General features: G+C 49.9%; 1 protein-coding gene and 1 long non-coding RNA gene across 7 annotated transcripts in view; one reads left to right on the top strand and one right to left on the bottom strand.

Annotated features, from left to right (window-relative positions):
- Positions 1-97: 97 nt before the first annotated feature.
- On the bottom strand, positions 98-23417 carry LOC112209813 (uncharacterized). The gene is made up of 5 exons (XR_008536285.2): positions 22967-23417; positions 16358-16511; positions 12216-12407; positions 11595-11830; positions 98-11499 (listed from the first exon to the last, which is right to left on the bottom strand). It is a non-coding gene; the product is annotated as an uncharacterized LOC112209813 (long non-coding RNA).
- Positions 23417-27664, top strand: part of DENND2A (DENN domain containing 2A) — a 123971-nt gene continuing 119723 nt past the window's right edge. For 3 of the 6 annotated variants that reach the window (XM_016945472.4, XM_016945469.4, XM_016945471.4), the window contains exon 1: positions 23419-23737. The gene's annotated coding sequence lies outside the window, so the exon portion shown is untranslated. Of the gene's footprint in view, positions 23738-23823; positions 24007-27664 lie in introns of those variants that run through there. The other 3 variants (XM_016945476.4, XM_016945474.4, XM_024358061.3) reach the window with 3 other exon arrangements.

Genomic DNA, 27664 nt, shown 5'->3' with positions numbered 1-27664 from the left:
ACTGCCCAAGGTAATTTATAGATTCAATGCCATCCCCATCAAGCTACCAATGACTTTCTTCACAGAATTGGAAAAAACTATTTTAAAGTTCATATGGAACCAAAAAAGAGCCCGCATTGCCAAGACAATTCTAAGCCAAAAGAACAAAGCTGGAGGCATCATGCCACCTGGCTTCAAACTATACTACAAAGACGGGCATCCCTGTCTTGTGCCAGTTTTCAAAGGGAATGCTTCCAGTTTTTGCCCATTCAGTATGATGTTGGCTGTGGGTTTGTCATAAATAGCTCTTATTATTTTGAGATACATCCCATCAATACCTAATTTATTGAGACTTTTTAGCATGAAGGACTATTGAATTTTGTCAAAGGCCTTTTCTGCATCTATTAAAAAAAAAAGACATTGTAAGACCATCGATGCAAGGAAGAAACTGCTACAGTAACGAAAACAGCATGGTACTGGAACCAAAACAGAGATACAGACCAATGGAACAGAACAGAGCCCTCAGAAATAATACCACACATCTACAACTATCTGATCTTTGACAAACCTGACAAATACAAGAAATGGGGAAAGGATTCCCTATTCAACAAATGGTGCTGGGAAAACTGGCTAGCCATATGTAGAAAGCTGAAACTGGATCCCTTCCTTACACCTTATACAAAAATTAATTCAAGATGGATTAAAGACTTAAATGTTAGACCTAAAACCATAAAAACCCTAGAAGAAAACCTAGGCAATACATAGGCATGGGCAAGGACATAGGCATGGGCAAGGACTTCATGTCTAAAACAGCAAAAGCAATGGCAAAAAAAGCCAAAATTGACAAATGGGATCTAACTAAACTAAAGAGCTTCTGCACAGCAAAAGAAACTACCATCAGAGTGAACAGGCAAACTACAGAATGGGAGAAAATTTTTGCAATCTATTCATCTGACAAAGGGCTAATATCCAGAATCTACAAAGAACTCAAACAAGTTTACAAGAAAAAAACAAACAACCCCATCAACAAGTGGGCGAAGGATATGAGCAGACACTTCTCAAAAGAAGACATTTATGCAGCCAGCAGACACATGAAAAAATGCTCATCATCACTGGCCATCAGAGAATGCAAATCAAAACCACAATGAGATACCATCTCACACCAGTTAGAATGGCGATCATTAAAAAGTCAGGAAACAACAGGTGCTGGAGAGGATGTGGAGAAATAGGAACACTTTTACACTGTTGATAGGACTGTAAACTAGTTCAACCATTGTGGAAGTCAGTGTGGCGATTCCTCAGGGATCTAGAACTAGAAATACCATTTGACCCAGCCATCCCATTACTGGGTATATACCCAAAGGATTATAAATCATGCTGCTATAAAGATACATGCACACGTATGTTTATTGCAGCACTATTCACAATAGCGAAGACTTGGAACCAACCCAAATGTCCATCAATGATAGACTGGATTAAGAAAATGTGGCACATATACACCATGGAATACTATGCAGCCATAAAAAATGATGAGTTCATGTCCTTTGTAGGGACATGGATGAAGCTGGAAACCATCATTCTCAGCAAACTATTGCAAGGACAAAAACCAAACACTGCATGTTCTCACTCATAGGTGGGAATTGAACAGTGAGAACACTTGGACACAGGAAGGGGAATATCACACACTTGGGCCTGTTGTGGGGTGGGGGGAGGGGGGAGGGATAGCATTAGGAGATATACCTAATATAAATGACGAGTTAATGGGTGCAGCACACCAACATGGCACATGTATACATATGTAACAAACCTGCAAGTTGTGCACATGTACCCTAGAACTTAAAGTATAATAAATATATACATACATATATATATATAAAGAAAAGAAAATTTAAAAAAAGTCTTGTTAAATCTTGCACTATTTCAGCTACAAATGCCGGCCCATTGTCTGATCCTAAAGTCAGAGGCAGTCCAAACCTGGGTATAATGTCTTTTTTTTTTTTTTTTTCTTTTTTTTTTTTGAGACAGTCTTGCTCTGTAGCCCAGGCTGGAGTGCAGTGGCCTGATCTCGGCTCACTGCAAGCTCCACCTCTCGGGTTCACGCCATTCTCTTGTCTCAGCCTCCTGAGTAGCTGGGACTACAGGCACCCGCCATCACGCCCGGCTAATTTTTTTATATTTTTAATACAGGCAGGGTTTCACCGTGTTAGCCAGGATGGTCTCAATCTCCTGACTTTGTGATCCGCCCGCCTTAGTTTCCCAAAGTGCTGGGATTACAGGCATGAGCCACCGTGCCCGGCTGATAATGTCTTTTAACAGTGCTTTAGTCACTTCTCATGCTTTTTTTGTCCTGGTGGGGAAAGCCTCAACCCATCCTGGAAAGGTGCAAATAAGCACTAGCATATACCGATAGCCCCCAGCACGGGGCAGTTCGGTAAAGTCTGTAAGTAAGTTTTTACAAGGCATGGCTCCTATTTCCTGAACTCCTGGGGGCCGTGTGGGCCCCTGTCGCAGATTGTTCTGAGCACAGGTTAAATATTGTTTACAGACGGCTCAAGTGATGGCAGAGACCCGTGGCACATATAAATGACATTTTAATAACATTTTTAGTGCCCTTTTTTTCATATGAGTTCCTTGATGAATTTGTTTCACAAACTTAGGAGCTAACATCTCCGGAATGGCTGACTTTCCATCGAAGAATTTTCACCACCCTCCTTTAATGTATTTTCCAGCTTCCTGGGCAAACCAGGCTCTTTCATTTGGAGTATAAGTTGGGTCTTCTTGGAGAGGAGGTTCTGGGAGGAGAGGCATAGCTAAGGCTTTCTCTTTAAAATGTGGCATAATCATTGCTGCCCGCTTTGCCCCTCTGCCTGTCTTTCTGTTTCCTTTGGCTTCTGGCATCCCTGCCTTTTGGTGCCCTCTGCAGTGCATTACAACTACTTTTTCTGGAGCCCATGCAGCCTCTAAGAACTGTAGAATTTTTTCCTTGTACTTTATTTATTTGCCTCCAGCTGTTAAAAGTCCTCTCTTTTTGTATATAGTTCCATGTACATGCAATGTAGTAAAAGCGTATTTAGAATCAGTGTAAATATTGGCTATTTTTTTTTGAGACGGAGTTTCACTCTTATCACCCAGACTGGAGTGCAGTGGCAAGATCTCAGCTCACTGCAACCTCCGCCTCCCAGGTTCAAGCGATTCTCCTGCCTCAGCCTCCCAAGTAGCTGGGATTGCAGACACCTGCCATCACGCCCAGCTAATTTTTTTGTATTTTTGGTAGAGACGGGTTTTCGCCATGTTGGCCAGGCTGATCTCGAACTCCTGACCTCGTGATCCACCCGCCTTGGCCTCCCAAACTGCTGGGATTACATGCGTGAGCTACTGCGCCCTGCCAATATTGACCTTTTTGTCTTTTGCTAGCAGCAGTGCTCTTGTTGGGGCTATTAATTCTGCCTTTTGAGCTGATGTTCCAGTAGGCAGAGACTGAGCTTCTACTACTGAGTCTAATGTTACCACTGTATACCCGGCATGTTGAACCCCTTCTAGCACAAAACTGCTTCCATCCATGAAGTACTCGACATCTGGGTCTCTGAGGGGTTGGTCCATAAGATCTTTTCAACTAGAGAATACCTCATCTACTGTTTTGACACAGTCATGGAGGGGAGCTCCTGGTTCCACTGGGAGCAGAGTAGCCGGGTTTAAGCTGTTCACTGTTTCTAAAATACTGTAAGCGTTTTCACATAGAAGCCCTTGGTACTGAGTCATCCTCAGGTTTGACAACCAGTGGTGTCTTCTTTGGTCTATCGAAGTTATAACTGAGTGTAGCACCCAGATGCTTAGCTGCTGTACTGAGTGCAGCACCCAGATGGTTAGCTGCTGTCCCAGAGTTAGTTTACTAGCCTCTTGTGCCAACAAGACGGAGGTGGCTAATGTGTTAAAGCAAGCCATCCTAGCACCGCAGAGTCCAGTTGTTTGGATAAATATGCCACTGGGTGATGCCATGATCCTATAACTTGAGTCAGAACCCTTATAGCCACTCCCTTTTGTTCACGAACATATAGAAAGGAAGGCTTAGTTATGTCTGGTAGTCCTAAGGCTGGGGACTGGGTCAAAGCTTCCTTGTTCTGTTTGAATGCTATTTCCTGATTAGTTTCCCAGAGTAGGGGCTCTTTTTCTCCCCACTTTGTGGCTTCATATAACGGCTTAGCCATCAGTGAAAAATTTGGAATCCAGATGCAGCAGAATCCTGCTGCCCCTAAAAATTCTCTCATTTGACGTCAGGTGGTCGGGGTTGGAAGTGCACAAATGGCTTGCTTCCGCTCATCGCCAAGCCGGCGTTCCCCCTGGCTCACTATGAAACCTAGATATTTAACCTCTTCATGGCAAATTGGTTTTTGTTTTGTTTTGTTTTGTTTTTGAGATGGAGTCTCAATCTGTCGCCCAGGCTGGAGTGCAGTGGTGTGATCTCAGCTCACTGCAACCTCCGCCCTCTGAGTTCAAGCAATTCTCCTCCCTCAGCCCCCTGAGTAGCTGGGATTACAGGCACCTGCCACCACACCTGGCTAATTTTTTGTGTGTTTAGTAGAGATGGGGTTTCACCATGTTGGCCAGGCTGGTCTTGAACTCCTGACCTCGTGATCCACCCACCTCAGCCTCCCAAAGTGCTGGGATTACAGGCGTGAGCCACTGCACCTGGCCAAATTTGAGCTTTCCTTTTAGGTACTTTGCAACCTGCTTTTCATAGGAGATGGAGGAGGTCTTGGGTTCCCTGATAACAGTCCTCTTGGGTTGGGGCCGCCAAAAGAAGGTCATCTACATACTGTAACGAGGCACAGTTATCATTTGGCAGGGTATAGGCCTTGAGGTCTGAGGCCAATGCTTCCCCAAAGATTGTGGGAAAGTTTTTAAACCCTTGCAGGAACCTAGTCCAGGTGAGCTGGGTAGCTTCTTTGTCCCATTGAAATGCAAAGATAGGCTGACTAACTGGTACCATGCAGATATGAAGGAAAGCATCCTTTAAGTCTAAGATCGTAAACCAGGTAGCACTTGCTGAAATGAGTTCCATTAAATTATACAGGTTGGGTACCACTGGATGGATGGTTACTGTGGCCCAGTTTATGGCACGCAAGTCCTGCACTGGTCTATATTCATCAGACCCTGGTCCTGGTAGTGGCTTTTGTACTGGCAAAAGTACAGTATTCCAGGGCAACTGGCATTGGACTAAAATCCCCTGTTTATAGAGCGGCTGTAAGTGTTTACAGATGCCCCATACAGCCTTTTGGGTAACTGGGTACTGATGAACCTGAACAGGATCTGCTCCTGGTTTTAATTCTACTACTACTGGTGCATGATTTACAGCTAACCCAGGTGGGTTGTCCTCAGCCCATACTCCAGTCATTTCTTTAACTAACTGAAATAATAATTTTTCTTCCTCTTGTGTATGAGGTTGCATTGGTGCCTGAAATCTCTTTTTATAAAGTCTCCACTCCTCAGCCTGCAGGACAGTAAAGGTTAACACCATGGCCTTTGGGTCAGTCAGATTTAAAGTTATACCTCCCTGCGGGCCAAAAGTAATCCGTGTTTGCAGTTTTTGGAGTGGGTCTCTCCCTAACAAGGGAACTGGACAATTTGGGAAGTATAGTAATTTATGCTGGACTTCTCGTCCTCCTATAACACAACTCCTTGACCGGCAGAATGGCCTCCTCTCTGAGACTTCAGTAGCCCCTACAATAGTTGTATAGTTTTTAGTGGCCCTATGGGTTGAGTTACTACAGAGTGTTCAGCCCCAGTATCTACCATAAAGTCCACTGAACGGCTTCCAACTTTTAATGTGACCATAGGCTCCTGAAGGCCCAATGAGAAGGAGTGCGGTCTGTCCTAGTCCTCACATCTTTCAGCCCCTGCCAGCCTGATCAGATCAGTATCTGGTTCTGCCAGGGTGTGGCAGCCCCTGGCCGGTGGCCTCTTTGTCTCTCGGCCTTGGCCATTTCCCTCATTGCCTTATGGACATTTATCCTTCCAGTGTCCTTTCTTTTTGCATTGTGCACATTGATCCTTCTCTAACCTTGGTCAGCTCTCGAATCCTTGTCTTGGCCTCTTCCATGTCCATGTCCACGTCCACTTCCTCATCCTCTCACATTGCTAGTGTCTCTCTCTATGAGGGCTGTTGCTAACAGATCGGCTTTCTTTTTAAGCCTCCGATCTGCTTCCTTCTTTGCCTCCTGGTCATGGTTAACATACACTTTGGTGGCTACTTCTTTTTGTTTGTTTGTTTTTTGAGACGGAGTCTCGCTCTGTCACCCAGACTGGAGTGCAGTGGTGCGATCTCAGCTAACTGCAAGCTCTGCCTCCTAGGTTCACACCATTCTCCTGCCTCAGCCTCCCGAGTATTTTTAGTAGAGACAGGGTTTCACCGTGTTAGCCAGGATGGTCTCAATCTCCTGACCTTGTGATCTGCCCGCCTCGGCCTCCCAAAGTGCTGGGATTACAGGTGTGATCCCACCTGTAATCCTCCACCCTCCTACTTATAGAAGTAGCCTGGTGGCTACTTCTATAAGCTGGGTGGCATTCATGCCTGCGAAACCTTCCAGTTTCTGAAGGTTTCGCTTTATGTCACCCTGGGCCTGTCCTACAAATGATATATTTACCATACGCTGATTTTCAACAGCTTCAGGGTCAAATGGGGTGAAAAGCCAGTATATCTCAGAGTCTTTCATAAAACTGGCTAGGGCTCTCATCACTTCCCTGAAGCATCCCTGAGATCTTTTCTTATTGATTGCCCTTTTTCCACCATCTCTTAGCCCTTTCAGAAGTGTCTTCGGTACCTCTGCAAATGCTGAAGCTGGGTCGCATCTTCTGGGTCCCAGTTGGGATCTTGGTCTGGGAACTGGCCCTGAGCGTATGCCTGAGCATTCACTGCATCTGCTGGTGCATGGGCTTCTAGCCAGCGGAGAGTTGCTGGGTTACTCTCCTGCGGTCCTCAGTGTTAAACAGCGTGAGAAGAAGCTGCCTGCAGTCTGGCCAGGTTGGATTGTGTGTCAGAAAGATGGACTGCATCAGATCTACAAGAGCTTGGGGCTTCTCTGTATAGGAGGGAGTATGGTGTTTCCAGTTTAAGAGATTAGTGGTTGAAAAGGGCTCATAGATGAAAATCTGTTGCCCCCCTTGGACTTGGCCTTGGTCATCATAATAAATGGGTCCTCACGTCTCCCTGAGAGGCATTTACATGCTTGAGCACAGCCAGATCTGAGACACCCTGCTCGACTATCTTGATTTCCTTCCCTGGCCTCTCAAGGCTCTGATTCTTCCCTTTGGGGTGAAACTTGGGGTGTGCTAGCTCCTGAATTTGGTTCCTGGGGGGCTGTTGGCCTCAGTAAAGGGGGCCAGGCTGGGACATATGGAGGAGGAATCTCTGTTCCCTCTGGCAGCTCCTGCAAAACTGGCCTTTCTTGTTCCCTCTGGGACTTCCCCTTTAACTCTGTGTCTGCCGGCGAACCTGCTCTTACTTTCACTTGGCTCAGCTTGGGCCACAAGTGTTTTGCAATGAGCCACTAAACAGGGCTGGATCCAGGCTGGTCTTGTTTGTACTATATTTAACCATGAGTTAATGTAAGGAAATTGATCTGGATGCCCAGGCTGTCCTCCGACCCCTGTCACCACCCTAAATACACGGCCAATTATTTCCCTGTCTGTAGTTCCTTCGGTCGGCCATCCAACTCCAAAAGAAGGCCATTCTAGTTCACAGAGAGTTCTCAACCTTTGGGGGGTCAGCTTAACTCCATAATCCCCTGCAAAACCTTTCTTAAAGTTTTGTAACATGCACTCCAGTGGAGTGGGTTTTGATGACTTTCCTCCTATTTCCTCCCTTTATGATGCAGCATACCCACTCTTCCTTTTGCCTCAGACCAACCAGACCTTCTATTACGGGAGTTTCCAGACACCACTTGGCTTTGGAGAGGTCCTTATTCCCACCACAATTCTGAGCTGTGGGGCAGCTCCTATTAGCCATATGTGGTTCGCCACTAGTCCAGCTTGGCCCCACACTTTGCTTGGAGCACACAGTCCATGCTAAGAGATCTGTGACTCCCCACATCACTCCCCACATTGGTTTCTCCAGGAACCATCTCTCACACACTTTCACACACCTCCCTGTTCCCAGTTCCTGTGTTCCTAATTGGGATGGTGAGCCACTCTTGCCGCCTCCAGTTTCCTTTTCCTAACCAACTTAGCGAGCCACTCTCACATCCGGTGTTGGTTGGGGTGTGAGTTCCATCCAAATTGGCGACCTGTTCTTGCTGCCCCTAACCCGTCTGGGTCAGACTACCAGTCACACCCTGGGAAGGCTCCCCTTCTATCCTTATGAGACGCGTCCTGCCTTGGGCCCCAATACCTTACCGCAGTTCCTGAAGCACGCTGTTTCTGGAATTGTCCTGTAGCCCCTCTCAGGTTCCGTTGTGCTGCTGGGTAGGGGTGCTGGGTCACAGGAGAGCTGATTTCACCCCTCCAGGCTGAAGTTCTCCTGGTGGCACCTGGGGTCACAGGTCTCCCCTGGCCCGGGGCTCCAGCCCCATAGGGAAAGGAGACAGTAGATCTGCCGTCTCCACTCCTCCTGGCTGGCTCGCCAAGAAATGTTGCGGGATGCAGGGGACTAGACAAGTATGGGTGAATATAGGAGGATAATTATTTTAAGGTGCACACCAGCTCAGTGGATTTATTTTTCCTTGAATTTCTGCCTCAATATTACCTAGATAAAGGTCGTCTTGTTTCTCTGACTACTTCATAAGACAAGCAAATTTTCACAAATTTAAAGGATACATTGTGGAAGTTCTGACTGAAAATAAGGCCCTTGCGGGCATCCTAGAAATTTATCTAGAATGGTGGCTCTCAAACTTTAGCATCCATCAGAATTAGTTGGAGGGCTGGCCCCACCCCATTGCTGATTTTTGTAGGTCTGGGGTGAGGCCCAAGAATGTGCATTTCTAACAGTTACTATATGATGCTGATGCTGTTGGTTTGGGGAAAACATTTTGAGAACCATTGACCTTGTAGATAGTGGTAGTGGTGAATATGGTGGTGGTGGTGAAGATGGTTGTGGTGGTGGTGAAGATGGTGGTGGTGGTGGCCAAGGTAATGGTAGTGGGTGGTAACAGTGGTGGTGGTGATGGCGGTGACAATGGTGATGGTGGTGGTATTGATGTTGGTAATGGGGCAGTGGTTATGTTGGTGGTGATGGTAATGGTGGTCGTGGTGGTGGTGACAGTGGTAGTGGTGGTGATGGGGATGATAGTGGTGAGTGATGGTGGTGACAGTGATGATAGTGGTGACAGTAATGGTGGTGGCATTGATATTGGTAATGGTAGTGGTATTGTTGATGTTGGTGGTAGTGGTGGTGATAATAGTGGTAGTGATGGTAACAGTGGCGGTGGTGATGGTGATGATGGTGACAGTGATGGTGGTGACAGTGGCAATGGTGGTGGCAATGATATTGGTAATGGTGGTGGTGGTGATGGTGATAATGGTGATGGTGATAGTGGTGGTGGTGACAGTGGTGCTGGTGACGGTGTTGGTGGTGACCGGTGGTGGTGGTGACAAAAGTGGTGGTGATCATAATGATAGTGGTGGTGGTAACGGTGACAGTGATGGTGGTGACCTACGATCTCTGCAGCAATAGGCCCACCATAACCATCACCACCATCATTACCACCACTGTTACCATCCACCACCATCACCACCACCAAATGACTGGTGATGGTGGTGGCAGTGGTGAAAGTGTAGCATTGTAAAGAGCTAGAGTCAGCTCCCACACAGGTGAAGTTGAGAGATTATTACTGAGGCCCATGTCAGTTAGGAGAATTATGTCATACATATGAAGGCAACATGGGCAGTAACAAAACAAAACAAAACAAAACAAAAACAGTTCTATCACATATGAACCCTAAATCAAAGTTTATAAGGGCAACCATTGAAAATCACAGATGCTGGCTTGGAGTCAACCTGCTGCTCACATGGGTAACTTTATGCAATCTGTTTCAGGATTAGTAACAGGAGGGATGGATATATTTAGAATGTTTAATGAATTAAGAGACTGAATATGCAAAGAGACAATGGCCATATATAACTATGCATTTCTATGTCTAGTGTCATATATGGTCATTGACTCTTTGCATATTCAGAGGCTGTGACCGACAACCTTTGCAGCAACCGGGGCAGGAGCCAAGCCAACCTTCTACAGCGATAGGCCCAGAACGTCAGGATTTGCTCAATGACTGCCTGCTGCCCTAATTCTCACTGACACTTCCAACTCAGGACCAAGCCAAGAAAGCCAAAAATCCTCTCCAAACCCATCACATAAGATGCTGCTGCCTGCACCTTCCCCCTGCCAACATCTTCCAATTAGAGCCCACCTGAAACCTATAGAAGCCTTTCCCACTAGCATTTGAGTCTCCAGTTATATTTGACTCTCTGCCAAAGGCAAGTGATGGTGGCTGACTGTCTGGCCATAGAAAACGCTAAATAAATAGCCTCTGCCTTCCTCATTTGGGTGGCTTTCGTTGATCCCCATTGAATCTTCTCCACAGTGGAAAGCTAGCTAATTTTTAGGTTTCCAGGTGTATGAAATGCTCCTGCTGGTGTTGTTAACTCTATTTCCACTAGGTGGCACCATTCACTCGGGAAGGATAACACACGCTTCCAGGAGGTTCCCAGACCCAACCGGGAGGCAAGGGAAGGGGAACTCTGCAAAAGCCCATCTGGCTTTGCTTGTCTTTCCACGTGAACCACATGACCGGGTTTAGCAGCTCGCGTGTAACATCGCTACCCAGCAGATGTGATGCAGGGCAAGTACTAGTTCAAGGGGAAGATGGTGGAGGTGGGGAATGGGCTGGCTCTGGGCTTCCCGGCCTCTGCATTTTAGGCATTCCAGACAAGACAATTCTTCGTCGTGTGTGGAGAGGGAGGCTGTCCTGTGCTTTGGAGGATGTTCGGCAGCATGTCTGGCCTTTACCCACTTGATGCCAGAAACACTCCCTGTCTTAGTCCGTTTGAGCTGCTATATAACAAAATACCATGAACTGTGTGGCTTAGAAACAGCAAATATTTATTGGCCGGGCGCAGTGGCTCACGCCTGTAATGCCAGCACTTTGGGAGGCCGAGGCGGGAGGATCACGAGGTCAGGAAATAGAGACCATCCTGGCTAACACGGTGAAACCCCGTCTCTACTAAAAATACAAAAAATTAGCTGGGCGTGGTGGCGGGCGCCTGTAGTCCCAGCTACTCGGGAGGCTGAGGCAGGAGAATGGCGTGAACCCAGGAGGCAGAGCTTGCAGTGAGCCGAGATTGGGCCACCGCACTCCAGCCTGGGTGACAGAGTGAGACTCTGTCTCAAAAAAAAAAAAAAAAAAAAAAAAAAAAGAAACAGCAAATATTTCTTTCTCACAGTCCTGGAGGCTGAAAAGTCCAGGATCCAGGTGCAGCATGGTTGGGTTCTGGGGAGGTCCTGCTTCTGGGCTGCAGACCGCCGCCTTCTCACTGTGTCCGTGGTGGAAAGAGTGGGAGAGGGTGAGAGCTTTCTCTGGGGACTCTTTGATGAGGGCACTAAACCCATTCATGAGGGCTCCACTCACCTTCCATCACTTTGGGGGTTAGGATTTCAACATATGAATTTTGGAGGCGGACACGTTCAGACCATAGCACTTCCCTTTCCCAATTATGATAATAAAATATCTTCAAACATTGCCAAGTGTCAGCCAGGCATGGTGGCCCACATCTGTATTCTCAGCACATCGGGAGACCAAAGTGGGAGGATTGCTTGAGCACAGGAGTTTCAGACCAGCCGGGGCAATATAGCAAGACTCTGTCTCTACGGAAAAAAAAAAAAAAAACCTGGGCACGGCAATGGGGCACACCCGTAGTTCTAGATACCCAGGAGGCTTAGGTGGAGGGATGGCTTGAGCCCAGGTGTTTGGGGTTGCAGTGAGCTATGATTGTGCCACTGCACTCCAGCCTGGGGGACAGAGTAAGACCTTGTCTCTTAAAAGAAAAAAAAAAGAAAAATTACCAAATGTCCCCTGGAGAAGCAAAGAAGCAAAGTTGTCCCTGCTTGGGAATCACTAGTCTTAGGTCCTTGCGCACAGTTCTCTGCTGAGACCCTTTCAGCACCCCCTGACCTCCTTACCCCTCTTCCCACCCCACACTCACACTTTCTTCAGAACAGAATATAAGAGAAGGGAACGCCCTGCACTTACCTGCTGCAGCTTCAACGTCTTTGTTCCCCCTGAGCAGGCTCTAAACCAGTGTGTCTCTGGTGGGGACTTGAGCCACCTCCACCAAAAACACCTGGGCGGCTGTGCACCGTGGCTGACACACCTGTAATCCTAGAACACTGGGAGGCCAGACAGAGCAGGAAGATCTCTCAAAACTAGGAGTTCAAGATCAGCCTGGGCAACAGAGCGAGACAACATAGTGAGACTCTGTCTCTACAAGCAAACACACACCTGGAGTGCTTGTAAAACTGCACGTTCCTGGGCTGCATCCCAGACCCCTTGCATCAGGATCACTCAGGGAAGGCCAGAATCTGTTCTTTTTTTTCTTCTTTTTTTTCCCCCTTAAACTCAATGGGATTATCAGGCAGATAAAAAGTGTGAGAAAGGCCGGGCGTGGTGGCTCATGCCTCCACTGCACTCCAGCCTGGGGTAATCCCAGCACTTTGGGAGGCTGAGGCAGACAGATCACCTGAGGTCAGGAGTTTGAGACCAGTCTGGCCAACATGGTGAAACCCCGTCTCAGCTAAAACTATAAAAAATTACTCGGGCATGGTGATGGGTGCCTGTAATCCTGGCTACTCGGGAGGCTAAGGCAAGAGAATCGCTCGAACCCGGGAGGCGGAGGTTGCAGTGAGCTGAGATCGCACCACTGCTTTCCAGCCTGGGCAATAAGACGGAAACTCTGTCTCAGAAAAAAAAAAAAAGTGTGAGAAGCACTGGCCCTGCCCCTCCCCCCAGGTCCTGCTTGGTATCTCTGACCTGCAATTCCTTCCTAAGAGAGTCAGGCCCTGGCATGTGGATTTTGGCTCTGGGCCACCCATATCTACTCCCCAAGCTGGCAGAGGAGAAAATATCAGAAATAATACTGAAAGGGGCTGGGCGCGGTGGCTCACACCTGTAATCCCAGCACTTTGGGAGGCCGAGGCGGGCAGATCACGAGGTCAGGAGATCGAGACCATCCTGGCTAACATGGTGAAACCCCATTTCTACCAAAAATACAAAAAATTAGCTGGGCACGGTGGCGGGTGCCTGTAGTCCCAGCTACTCAGGAGGCTGAGGCAGGAGAATGGTGTGAACCCAGGAGGTGGAGCTTGCAGTGAGCCGAGATAGCGCCACTGCACTCCAGCCTGAGAGACGGAGCGAGACTGTGTCTCAAAAAAAAAAAAAAAAGAAAAGAAATAATACTGAAAGAAGCAGGGAAAGGAGGAGGCAGTTGTGTGTGTGTGCCCTGCGGCAATGACCCATCCCTTCCCCGTGAGACCACGGCCTCCTCGCTTTCTCTTTTTCACTCTTCAGTTGAATTTTCTCCATTACTCCTTATCACGAGAATCTCTCCTCTAGTTCCTGCCTTCTGGTTTTCTAGGTGGCTTGCTCCAGACACCTTTCTCCCGGTGTCACGGAACTGGACTACTACTACCCACGTGCAGTGCGTGTGCTAACCCTGTGTGGCCAAGGCAAGTCTCCTCCCCTCCTTCTGCCTCGAGGGCTTGGGCTGCTCATCTCTGAGGCCACTTCCTGCTCTGACACGGTATGCCCCCACCATGCTGTGTGCAACTCTGTTGCCCCTGGACCCTGTTAACTTCTTTATTTTATTTTATTTTTGAGACAGAGTCTCGCTCTGTCACCCAGGCTGGAGTGCAGTGGTAAAATCTCGGCTCACTGCAACCTCCGCCTCCTGAATTCAAGCGATTCTCCTGTCTCAGTCTCCTGAGTAGCTGGGATTAGAGGCACATGCCACCATACCCAGCTAATTTTTGTATTTTTGGTAGAGATGGGGTTTTGCCATGTTGGCCAGGCTGGTCTCGAACTCCTGATCTCAGGTGATCCACCCTCCTCGGTCTCCCAAAGTGCTGGGATTATAGGAGTGAGCCACTGCACCCCACCAGGCCCTGTTAACTTCTCTGTTCTAAAGCCTGTCCTGGCCACAAAGCTACAGTGGTGCTGTCCTGTGCTCAGACTGCCTGGGCTCATCTCAGCCCCGGTACTCCCTGGCAGTGGCCTTGGGCAAGGCAGCCAACCCCTTTTTGGTTGCTTCTTTATCTCTAGAAGAGGCTAATATTAGAACCTACCTACTAGGTAATCTCTGTAATGCATTAACACTGCCCAGCACATATTCAGGAAAACGTAGAGTGAGAATGAGAAGAGTACTGCTCTTGCGCTTTTTTGCCTACATGAGAAGGCTGGGGCTGGGAGGGACCAGACAGCCCCTGTGATCTCCCCAGGAATCTGACACCCAAAGAGGGAAGTTGACTCACCCAAAGTCACACTCCCAGCGAGGGCAGTAGTATATCAGCTGGCTTGCCTTTAGCCAATCTTTTTTATTTTGATTTGAGTTAATCTGAGAGACGTAGGAAGGGGACAGATATTAGAGCTTTCAGAAACATGTTCTCTCAAGCAAGGTGTGGCCTCTGAGAGTCAGTGCAGTGCTGTATAGTCATTTGGAGATCTGAAGGCTGACCTTGGGCCTGGGGTGGATTTTAGTAGAAAGAGGGTGGTGATCTGGCAATGAGGACACAGATGTAATGCCTAGCTCATAACCTGGTGTGATTAAAATATTTTCTTCTCAGCCGGGCGCAGTGGTTCACACCTGTAATCCCAACACTTTGGGAGCCCGAGGCGGGTGGATCACGAGGTCAGGAAATCGAGACCATCCTGGCTAACATGGCGAAACCCCGTCTCTACTAAAAATACAAAAATTAGTTGGGCATGGTGGCGCATGCTTGTAGTCCCAGCTACTCGGGAGGCCGAGGCAGGAGAATCACTTGAACCTGGGAGGCGGAGGTTGCAGTGAGCCAAGATCACACCACTGCACTCCAGCCTGGGCAACAGAGACTACATCTCAGGATGTAGTGGCTCATGCCTGTAATCCTGGCACTTTGGGAGGCTGAGGCAGGCAGATCACCTGAGGTCGGGAGTTCGAGATGAGCCTGACCACATGGAGAAACCTCGTCTCTACTAAAAATACAAAATTAGCCAGGTGTGGTGGCGCATGCCTGTAATCCCAGCTACTCGGAAGGGTGAAGCAGGATACGCTTTTGAACCCAGGAAGCGGAGGTTGCAGTGAGCTGAGATCACGCCATTGCACTCCAGCCTGGGCATGCCAAGAGTGAAACTCTGTCTCAAAAAACAAACAAACAAACAAACAAACAAACAAACTATATATATATATATATATACACACACACACACACGTATTCTTCTTTTGGCTGGGCGCGGTGGCTCACACCTGTAATCCCAGCACTTTGGTAGGCCAAGGCAGGCAGATCACCTGAGGTCAGGAGATCAAGACCAGCCTGGCCAACATGGTGAAACCTCGTCTCTACTAAAAATACAAAAATTAGCTGGGCGCGGTGGTAGGCACCTGTAATCCCAGCTACTAGGGAGGCTGAGGCAGGAGAATTGTTTGAACCTGGAAGGCAGAGGTTGCAGTGAGCCGAGATCACGCCATTGCACTCCAGCCTGGGTGACAGAGTGAGACTCTGTCTCAAAAAAATAATAATAAAATAAAATATTTTTTTTCTTCTTGTTTTTGTTTGTTTTTTGAGACAGGTAAGACAGGGTCCTGTTCTGTTGCCCCGGCTGGAGTGCAGTGGTGAGATCACAGCTCACTGTAGCCTCAACCTCCCTGGTGTGTGCCACCACACCCAGCTAATTTTTTATTTTTTGTAGAAATGGGGGTCTCACTATGTTACCCATGCTGGTCTTGAACCCCCAGCCTCAAGTGATCATGCTACCTTGGCCTCCTAAAGTGCTGGGATTACAGGCATGAGCCACTGTGTCCAGCATGATTAAAATCTTCAATGAGGGCTGGGCGCGGTGGCTCATACCTGTAATCCCAGCACTTTGGGAGGCCGAGGCAGGTGGATCACGAAGTCAGGAGTTCGAGACCAGCCTGGCCAACATGGTGAAACCCTGTCTCTACTAAAAATAGAAAAATTAGCCGGGCATGGTGGCATGTGCCTGTAATCCCAGCTACTCAGGAGGCTGAGGCAGGAGAATCCCTTGAACCAGGGAGTCGGAGGTTGTAGTGAGCCGAGATCACGCCACTGCACTCCAGCCCGGTGAGAGAGTGAGACTCTGTTTCAGAAAAAAAAAAAAAAAAAAAATTTAATGAAGCGTATTACCTCACTCCTTCTCCTGACTCTGAAGAGATTGCCTCGTTGGGCCAGAAAGTAGGCAGGGAAGGCTCTCAGAAGCAAGAGGTAGGTGCCTTTCATCCTGTGCACAGAAGTCCACACAGAAGAGTTGGATTCACTGGCCTGACTGTCCTCCTGTATTCTGAAATCACAGTGACCACAAAGAGCTACAACAGCTTAAACACAGAAAGCCATGCCTCTAAAAAGTATCCAAATCACCACATTCTTGTTCCTTTTTTTTACTGTTCAAATACATCGTCCAAAAGGAACAGAAAGAATGTAAGTGTAGAGGGTACTTGGTGTGGCAGGCTTCATATTTGAGACTTTGCCTAGTGATGAATGACCTGGAAAGTTCACACCTTTATTCTTTGCTTTTTGTCATAAACATGCCAGTCTTTATGAAGTTACAGACACTTTAATTCTTTGTGTGAAAAAAAGACAGTCCAAAATAAATTAGGGTCATGAAATCAAACAGAAATGATTTTTATCTCAAAATGATATGTTGAGATGCTGTCTGCCAATGCAGAGATTCTCCCGGATTCCCCGTGGTAAGCCAGCAAAGGTCAGCCATCCATGGTAATAAACAAAGACCATCTGCCCCACAGCACCCCTAGTGGGCCTCAACAGCTGCCCATCTTATAGTCCCAGCCAAAGCGGTAGGTGTGAGAGCGTCCCCGGAAGACAGAGGGCACAGAGGCATCTCTGCCAAAGACCAGCCCTTCGCAGCCAGGGAGGATGAAAGAGCCTTAGGGCTTCAATCTGGGCTCTGCACACTCCTGGGTGGCCTCTGCTCCCCCTCTACCCCTCCCACTCCTATCCCACACCTCCTGGATTGCATCTGATTGGGACCAATAACAAACCAAGCCTGGTTTTGAGGTTTGGGTGGGATGCTTGGCTTGGTTTTGTTTCCTCAGAGAGAGGCAGCCAGGAGGGCCTGCAAGGAACTGGCACCCAGCTGTGTCTAAGTGGGAGAATGGGCTGAGGATGGAGTTAGAGATGGAATGAGAGAGGCAGCGGGGAGGTGGCCTTCTGTGGAGGAAAGGCATCAGGTGCCAGCAAGAGACTAGAAGGGGAGCCCTGACATCTGTAAGCCCTGACTTAGAGCCTCTCTAAGATGGCTCGGTGGGCTCTGAGCCTGCAGGGCTTTGGTCTATGGATGGGAGGGATGTAGGGGAGGCTTGGCCAAGGCTGTGTCAGGGTGAGGCTGTAGACTTTTCCCTGCCCTTAAGAGAAGTTCCTTCCTTGCTCTACCTCATCCAAACGTGTCTAAGCACAGACGTGATTCTTCTCCCCACACCAGCTCTCCAGATGATCAATCAATCAATAAACCTCTTGTCCATCAATCATCTACTGTGTGTATAGCTTTTTTCTTTTCTTTTTAAATATAATTTAATGATTATGTTTTTATTTTTATTTTTATTTATTTATTTATTTTTTTGAGACAAGGTCTTGCTCTGTCACCCAGGCCAGAGTGCAGTGGCACAATCTCTGCTCACTGCAACCTCTGCCTCCCATGTTCAAGTGATTCGTGTGCCTCAGCCTCCTGAGTAGCTGAGATTATAGGTGTGCGCCACCACGCCTGGCTAATTTTTTGGTATTTTCAGTAAAGACAGGGTTTCACCATGTTGCCAGGCTGGTCTCGAACTTCTGGGCTCAAGTGATTCACCTGCCTCAGTCTCCCAAAGTGCTGAGATTGAGATTACAAGCATGAACCACTGAACCCAGGCTAATTATTTCCAGTTTTTTTCCTACAGATGGATTCTGACTATGTTGCCCAGGCTAGAGTGCAGTGGCTATTCACAGGTGCGATCCCACTACAGATTAGCACAGGAGTTTTGACCTGTTCCATTTCTGACCTGGGCTGATTAACCCCTCTTTAGGCAACCTGGTGGTCCCTTGCTCCCAGGAGGTCACCATATTGATGCTGAACTTAGTGCAGACACTGGATTGGCAAAGTGCACCACAACCCAGGACTCCCAAGCTCAAGTGATCCTCCTGCCCCAGCCTCCCATGTGTATACCTTTCACCTATGCACCTATGCAGTGAGCCAAGATCACATCATTGCACTCCAGCCTGGGCAACAAGAGCAAGGCTCCGTCTCAAAAGAAAAAAAGAAGAAACCATGGGAAATGGGAAGTACCGAGGGATATTACAAGGCTAGCCCCACCCATCAAGGCAGGGGACAGAGCCTGAGAAAGAGCCTTCGGACACTCTCTCAAATGTTTTCATTTCCACTGAGATTCCTTTTGGATGTAAATGTTGACAGAGCATCATTTTTGTCCCAGGCACTTCGACCAGTCATGGCATTAGGTCCGCCCTGCAACTCAACAACGAAGCATCATTCCTGCCATTTCATGGATGGGAAAACCAAGCCCCAACGGGTTATGTGCTTTATCTGAGGTCCCACAGACCCAGACCTGTCTGGCTCAACCCATGTTCTTTTTGTTACCCCATGAAGCCTGTGAGCATCGGCTCTGCCCAGGGCCAGCTCCTCTGGAGGGAGAGTTCTGGATCAAGAACCAATCCATGTCCTCACTGTGGCTCCCCCCTCTGGAAGGAACAGGCAGTGCAGTTCCTTGGGGCATCCCTGACTCAAACCATCCCCTTGAGATCTGGCTCCCCTGCTTGGGTCACTGGGATCCATTCCTTCTTGGCCTCTTAGCTGGCAGGATCTTTCTTCTGTCTCATCATCACCTGCCTGCCCTCCCAGGTTCAAGTGATTCTCCTGCCTCAGCCTCCCGAGTAGCTGGGATTACAGGCACCTGCCACCATGCCTGGCTAATTTTTGTATTGTTAGTAGAGACAGGGTTTCACCACGTTGGCCAGGCTGGTCTCGAACTCCTGACCTCAGGTGATCCGCCCGCCTCGGCCTCCCAGTGTGCTGGGATCACAGCCATAAGCCACCGTGTCCGGCCTGGTTTCTTTATTTTAATTTTTATTGGAAGGCAGTCAGAGCCTGGAAGAGAGAGTCTGTTCTATCCAGTGTCGGAGCACAAGACAGAGCCGCAGGCCCATTGAATGCATTACTCCCTTGGCTTATGGCTGAGATAAAGCCAGCTCTGTTGCCTGTGCGTGCTGGTAGACGATCCTGGACCTAAAAGGGGTGGGGAGGAAGGGGGAGTTGAGCGCTGATGCAGGAGAAGAAAAACTGCCTGCCTCCCATTCTTCAACCTTGACACTCTGTGTTCATGGGGAAAAAAAAAAAGGAGATTAGGAAAATAATAACCAACAGGAGAGTACCCGTGAGTCCTCCCATGGGCCAGGCACCATACCAAACCCTCAAAACAGCGCTCTTAGGAGGCCGCAGCCATTGCCATTTCCACCCTACAGATGAAGAGTTTAAAAAGCTGGGATTTCGAGGCTGAGCAACCTGCTGCAGAGCTGAATGTGCCCCTCCAATCAAGGCCTGCGCTCCTCAGCAGGACGCTGGAGGAAAAGGAGGGAGAGGAAGGAAGAAATGTACTGCAGTGTTCCAGGGCTGCTCTGTGTGGAAGAAACAGGGTTACTATTCAGGAGGCTGAGGTGGGGAGTTCAAGGCCAGCCTGGGCAACATAGCAAGACCTTGTCTCAATATAAATTAATTAAAATAAATGTTAAAATAAAAAAGACTGGGCACGGTGGCTCATGCTTGTAATCCCAGCACTTTGGGAGGCCAAGGTGAGGGGATCACCTGAGGTCAGGAGTTTGAGACCAGCCTGGTCAACATGGTGAAACCCCATCTCTACTAAAAATACAAAAATTAGCCGGGTATGGTGGTGCATGCCTGCAATACCAGCTACTTGGGAGGCTGAGGCAGGAGAATCACTTGAACCCAGGAGGCGGAGGTTGCGGTGAACCGAGATTGCACCACTGCACTCCAGCCTGGGCGACAGAGCAAGACTCTGTCTCAAAAAATAAAAATTAATTAAAATAAAATGAAATAAAATAAAATATAAAGAAGCAAGATTAAAGACTCAAAAGAGAAATCAACTTTGTCCCTTTCCTCTCACTTTCACTTTTCCCAGCTTGAGGCCAGGCATGACCTCCTACCCGAAGCATTTTCCAACATGAAGAGAAGCTATGGACAGAGAAGGAGGACAGGGGACGAATATACTGTTGGAGTTGTCAGCGCCAGGAACAGGAGAAGAGGGGATGACGGAGAGGCCCTTCCAGGCTCCAACGTGTAGCACCAGCCTTGGAGGGCTATCGTGGGCTACCCTGTCTCCCTCCTCCAGGGAGCCAGCGGGGGGGGCCACAAGGGGAAGGAGGGAGGGGTCCCTATGTGGGACCCCTGTCATGGTCAGAGCCACAGGATGACCCAGCAATGGGAGCAGCCAGCTCTGAGAAGTTGGAGGGCTGGGGGCTGTGAGAGGCAGGCAAGGTTAGAAATCCACAAAGCACAGGCTGTACACAGTTCATCAGACTCAGACCCAAGGAACTAAGGCAGGAGTTATTTTCCTAAAACAGATTAGTGTCCAGAAGTCAAAGATGAGGGAGTGGAAGGCCAGGCATAGTGGCTCACACCTATACAATATAATCTCAGCACTTTGGGAGGCTGAGGTGGGAGGATCACTGGAGGTCAAGAGTTTGAGACCAGCCTGGCCAACATGGTGAAACCCTGTCTCTACTAAAAATACAAAAATTAGCTGGGCATGGTGGCAGATGCCTGTAATCCCAGCTACATGGGAGTCTGAGGCAGGAGAATCACTCGAACTCAGGAGGCAGAGGCTTCAGTGACCCAAGACCACGCCAATGTACTCCAGCCTACGTGACAGAGTGAGAATCTGTCTCAAAAAAAAAAAAAAAAAAAAAAAAAGGCCAGGTGTGGTGGCTCACACCTGTAATCCAAGCACTTTGGGAGGCCAAGGCGGGTGGATCATGAGGTCAGGCGTTTTTAAGACTAGCCTGGCCAAGATGGTGAAACCCTGTCACTACTAAAAATACAAAAAAATTAGCCGGGCGTGGCGCGGTGGCAGGCGCCTGTAATCCCAGCTACTCAGGAGGCTGAGGCAAAAGAATCGCTTGAACCCAGGAGGCAGAGGTTGCAAGCCAAGATTGCACCAGTTTGCTTTCTTATATGTTGTAGCAGCCCTGGGAATAATTAACCCTCAAGAAGCCAAGTCTTGGCCAGGCGTGGTGGCTCACATCTATAATCCCAACACTTTGGGAGGCCAAGTCAGGAGGATTACTTGAGGCCAGGAGTTCAAGATTAGCCTGGGCAACATAGCAAGACCTACAAAAAATAAAAAAGCCGACCATGATGGCATACATCTGTAGTCCTAGCTAATTGGGAGGCTGAGGTGGGGAAATTGCTTGAGCCCACGAGTTCGAGGCTGAAGTGAGCTATGATAGCAACACTGCACTCCACCGTGGGTGAGAGACTGACACTGCCTCAATCAATCCATCAATAAAAAAGAAGCCAAGCCTGGGAGGCTGAGGCAGGTGAATGGCGTGAACCCAGGAGGCGGAGCTTGCAGTGAGCCGAAATCGCTCCACTGCACTCCAGCCTGGGCGACAGAGCGAGAGTCCGTCTCAAAAAAAAAAAAAAAAAAAAAAAAAAAAAGCCAAGCCTCTGATCTTTATTTAGAAAGTGAAAAACTTACTGAATAATGCTTCAACAAACAAAACAATAATTTAAATGCTTACACTTAAAAAAAAGGCTTGCACTTTGCAAATGTGGGCTCTAAAAGTTGACTATGCTTAGTTATGAGGAGTTTAAGGAACTTAACACGCCCTAGAAAAGCTTCAAAGAGTTCCCAGAAAGCATAAAACCCTCAGCTGAGAAGAAAACAGAGCTTTTTTTCCTGTGACTTTGAACAAGTCCCTCAAATCTCAGGCGCCCAGTCTATAGGCACTGCCTGGGCAGTATTACGTCATTACACCCATCTTTTATTTTTCACTGTCTCCCTCCTGCCTTTCTCTCGCGCGCACACTCCTTCTGTGGATTTGTGAGGCTCAGCCTTTCTTCTCTCTTCCCCATTGCCTGAACTTTAGGCCTCTTTGCTGTCCCGCAGGACCATGGCTCCCAGCCCTTCTGGAAGTCACTGAGCTAAAGACGAGGATGACCTTCCTCTGGTGTGGAGATGGACCTGAAGCCTGCTCCCACCGCGCGCAAATCACCCCGCCAGACCCCCCTCACTCTCATCAGGGCATTCCTCTGCTCAAAAACTTTCCGTCCCCCGCTTGAAATCTGGCTAAGCCTACCCATCAGACCTGATTCACCACTTGGTCCTCACTCGGCTGTTTCTGAAATGCCTAGCCTCTGCTTCCGGCCTCCACTGGTGCTGTTCCCTCCACTCAGAACCCTTTCCTTTCAACCACTTTCCTCCACCTATGCAAATGCTATTCAATGTTCCCGGCCCGGTCAAAGCTCCAGGGAACTTCCTCGAAGGCCCCAGCCTGTATTCCAGACCCGCCTTCCCCACAGCCCACGGCATTTCCCTGCGGACTTCTGCTGTGTAGCCTGTGTTCCTTGACGGTGTCCTGCGTGAGTGGGGGCAGCGGGTCTATGAAGTCACTTCTCCTCTTGGAAGCTTTTCCTGACCACCTCCCTTCCCGCCCGGTCTGGGAGCCCTTCTGCAGCGCGCTCGGCCCTGGGCCCTCCCCGGCCCCCATCACCTGCATCGCCGGTCTCCTGACTGTCATTACCCCGGCCCGACGGCAAGCTGCCTGGGGCAAGGGTGGTGCCTGACTCACTGCCCGAGGTGCCCCCGGCCCCGGCCCGGTGCTGAGAGTGTGTTAACTGCCTAGAGTAAGCGGGGCCGGGCATGCGGCCGCCGTTCCCCGGGCTTGGACGTCCAGGTCTAAGCCTCGGGCCGGAAGCACCTCGCGAATCCGCCCGGGCCTGGGTGGAATGGAGCCGGCGCGCGGCGGGCGTCCTCCCAGGAAGGGTTAAGCCACCTCTCCCCCATCCCGAGAGGCGAGGGGGCGAGTCCGGCAGAAGGTCCTGTTTACCGCAGCTCCGCGCGGGGCCGGGCCCTGGGAGAGGGGTTGCCGTGGCAACCGGCCGGGCGCCCGCCAGCTGCGGATTAGCTCACTGGGCCGGGCGGGATGGGTCGGGAGGAGGGGGCGCGCGTCGCGCAGATCGTCGCGGAGCCACGGCAGGAGGAGGCAGGGGCCGCGGGCGAGCCTGCGCTGGGCCGGCCGAGGGAAGCGCGCCGCTGGGGCCGGGGGCGGCGGGGACCCCACGGGAGCGCGCGCGGCGGGGACCCCCAGGGGCTTGTGGGCTGCCGGGGGAGGCTCGGCGGACAAAGGGGCGGAGGGCGGAGGGCCATGGCGTCCCCGGCACCCGCCGCCGCCCGCCCCCGAGCCGCGCCGCCAGCCGTCCCGGCCCGCCCCGGAGCCCCCAAGATGCGCCCCAGAGCCCGCGGAGCCGCCGCCCGCGGGGAGGTAGGGCCGGGCCGGGCCGGGCCAGGGGGTGCAGGGTCGAGCTGGGGAGGGAAAGGGGACGGAGGAGGGGACGCGCGGGGGAGGGAGGAAACGGCTTGCGCGGCCCGAGCCCTGACGGGGGAAGCGGCTCTGCAGACGGGAGTCTGAGTTCCCGCCTGGTCCCGGGACTGTGCAGAGCGCGATCCAGGCGTTCCTCCCGGGCTCGGGCTGACTCCCAGGACTGAGCCCGGACGCCGCCGTCCCGCGCCTCGGGGACCTGCAGAAAGCCGGTAGACCCCCGCCCTGCGCCGTGCTGGGTCCCTCGGGGCGCGAGTGTGAGTGTGTGTGTGTCCGCGCGCTTGTGTGTGTGTGCGCGCGCTTGTGTGTCTGTGTGTGAGTGTGTCTGTGCGAGTGTGTGTGAGTGTGTGCGTGCGCGTGCAAGCGCGGGGCATCGAGGCGGCTGAGCAGCCGGGCCCCCCTCACAGCGGTCAGCATTTGCAGTCTTGGGAAAGCAAGAAGGTAAAGATGATTGAATGGTCTTACTTCTTCCACTTTGTCCCCAAGGGTGGAGTTGGGAGCAGATGGAGCCCAGGGGAAGTCTGGACACAATCGTATTAGGAGGGTCACAGAGAGCTGGGTGAGACCACGGAGTAGAGCCAGACCTCAGCCGTGGAATCTTGTCATGGGGGGCCTGGGACAGGAAGCAGGAAACTAGTCAGGGCTCTCCAGGGGCGTAAATTGGGCAAGGGAAGTGCAGTGACCCTGCCTTAACCAGCTGGTGCTGACTTCCAGCTGCTGTTCAGATGCGATTCAGGAATGTGACTTCCCCAAGGTTCCAAATGACATCGGACAGTAATGGGCTGGGGGTAACAGAGTTGTAATAGGCGTGCTACAGTAATCTTGTTAGTAAACTCTTAAACCCTCTGTGGTTACCACATAAAAGAAGAGAAAGAAATCCCTTCTCCTTACATCATCAAATATCAGATACCAAAAGAGTGGAGTAGAAAGTCTGGGTGGGCAGCGTGGGACGGAGCAGAACTCCGAGAGGAAGTATGTGTGAGTGTGCGAGTGTGTGCGTGTGTGTCAGAGACGGTTTCTGAGGCCTGGTAATGAAAAGGCTGGCGGGAGGCTGGCCTCCAGTCCTTTCGTTTGTTTTTTATTTTTATTTTTTTGAGACGGAGTCTTGTTCTGTCGCCCAGGCTAGAGTGCAGTGGCGTGATCTCAGCTCACTGCAACCTCCGCCTCCTGGGTTCAAGCGATTCTCCTGCCTCAGCCTCCCGAGTAGTTGGGATTACAGGCGCCCACCACCACGCCCAGCTAATTTTTGTATTTTTAGTAGAGACGGGGTTTCACCATGTTGGCCAGGCTGGTCTTGAACTGCTGACCCCAGGTGATCAGCCCGCCTCGGCCTCGCAAAGTGCTGGGATTACAGGCGTGAGCCACTGTGCCTGGCCTCCAGTCCTTTCATTCTGGAAGATTAATAAAATCCTGTGTCATGTATTCTATTCATCCCCTTACACAGCTCTGTGTGCTAGGCATGCGTGCTAGACATCAGTGGCACAGCGAGGAATGAGACGTCCCCCTTCCTTCCAGGAACACCATCCTAGCTGGGTAGTCAAACAAAAAAGTAAAACCAGTCCTGGCCCAGCCTGGCTGTGAGGGCTGCATGGCGTAGAACTAGGGCAGCCCAGAGAGGAGCCGGTGCAGGGAATCCCCACAGATTAGGTGATGCTTGGGCTAAGCCCTGAAAACCGCCTCACCAAGGAAACAGCAGGGAAGGTTGTTTCAGGCTGAAAGAACAGAATGTGCAAAGTCACCAGGAGAGTCTAGGAGAGGCCAGTGAGGGGAATTCAGTGTGGCTGCGGGTTGCAGTATGTGAGTGCATGCCGGGGAGAGGTGAGGCGGGGGCTGTCAGGGCAGAGGCACAGGGAAGGAAGGATCTGCCAGAAGGAGGCAGGGGTATGCACTGAAGCAGGAGTGATGCGCTCCTTCTGGTTGTTGGGTGGGGAGGCCTGGAGGAGGAGGAGGAGACCAAGGCTTTTTGCAACACCCAGGCCAGAATTACTGAGGAGCAGGAGAAACTGAAAGGATGCCAGGATCAAGAGGCAGGACCTGGTGACTGGTTTGGGCACAGATTATGATAACTTAGACTAAAAACAAGTATGTACAGAAATGCTCAGGAGAAAACAAAGCAAAGCAAAAGGAATGTGGACCTTCTGAGTGGCCTGCATTTAGCAGATTACAACACTTGGATAACGCATTTGGCTGTAAGTTTTCTGGCAGCTTAGAGACAAACAAAAATACACTGGGTTGCATAGTTTGGGATTTTGGACAACAGAAAGCCTACAAATTAATTCTCAGAACAAAATTTTTCCTGGAATTGAACTCAGCTGGGAATTTATCATGTGGAACTTTATGTAAAGACTGAAGAGTGACATAGAAAAAAAAATTCCTCGTTGCTGGTGTTACAAAAGATGGAAAGATAAAACTCCCCGTTACTGCCTTCCTCTACCATCCTGTTATGTCTAGGGGAGTGAACTGCACTTCTGTGAGGACTGGGTGTCATCTCAGTATGGGGCCAGGGGAATCCTATACAAAGGAGACAATGGTACCTTAAGTGCAGGAAGAGCTGACACCCATCTCTGTGAATGTAGAGAGCAAGGCGTCCGGGGTGCTCAACCATAAAGGGAAGGAGGCTTATCATAGTATAGCCCAGAGAGGGGTGGGCTGAGACTGTGGTCTGAGAAGGGGACACGTAGGGCATAGCATGTTGGAAGGGCCAGCATCCAGGAATCCTGACCCCCGGGGAAGCAGGCAGGGAGTTCACACAGCATTGTAGGATTCCATGCATATGGGCAAGTCCACTTCCCAGGGCGGTCCTGGTCATTCTGCCTCCAGACTGGATGTAGAGCCTGCCTCTAAAGGGGTAGGAAAAGGGTGGGACTCAGCAGACCAGAGATCCTCTTCAGGAGACCAGAGAGGCCCACGAGGGTGGAAATCTTGTTTGCTACAACACAAGGAAGTTGCAGAGGAACCAGGAGTGGGAGCTGAGAACTAGGAGGTCCTGCAGACTCAGGCACAGATCTCCTGGCCAGGCTTTTCCCTTTGGTTTCTGCAGGAGGCAGAGAACCTGCAGAATCTATGTCCATACATTGCTAATGTGCCCTTTAAACTTTAAACTATTTCTTGCCAACTATAGCTGTCGTAAATTAACATTCCGTAGGGGTGGGATTCTACCCCTCCAATCAGATTTCTTAACATTTTTAATCTTGGGGTGTGCATTAGAATATACATTTAAATGCTGGGGAGGAGAGTTTGAGACTAGCCTGGGCAACATGGCGAGACCCCATCTCTATAAAAAATAAAAGAAATTGGCCAGGCACAGTGGCCCACGCCTGTAATCCCAACGCTTTGGGAGGCCGAGGCAGGCAGATCACTTGAGATCAGGAGTTTGAGACCAGCCTGGCCAACCCTGTCTCTACTGAAAATACAAAAATTAGCCAGGCGTGGTGGCACATGCCTGTAGTCCCAACTACTTGGGAGGCTGAGGCAGGAGAATCACTTGAACCCAGGAGGCGGAGGTTGCATGAGCCAAGATTGCATCACTACATTCCAGCCTGGGCGACAGAGCAAGACTCCATCTCAAAAATAAATAAATAAAAGAAATTAACCACACACAGTGGCACACACCTGTAGTCCCAGCTACTCGGGAGACTGAGGCGGGAGGATCACTTGAGCCCAGGGAGGTTGAGGCTGCAGGGAGCTATGATTGTGCCACTTCACTCCAGCTTAGGCGACAGTGAGGCCCTGTGTCCAAAAAAAAAAGGCTGGGGAGGGAGATTAAAAACAACTGATACTTAGGGCTCACTGACCTGGCGTCAGTATTTTTTTAAGATCCCCAGATGATTTTAAGGTACAGCTGAGGTTGAGAGTGGCTGCTCTAGCAGT

Source organism: Pan troglodytes, chromosome 6 (assembly GCF_028858775.2).
Source record: "Pan troglodytes isolate AG18354 chromosome 6, NHGRI_mPanTro3-v2.0_pri, whole genome shotgun sequence".
NCBI classification, from domain to species: Eukaryota; Metazoa; Chordata; class Mammalia; order Primates; family Hominidae; genus Pan; species Pan troglodytes.
This window is presented reverse-complemented; position numbering and strand designations above follow the sequence as displayed.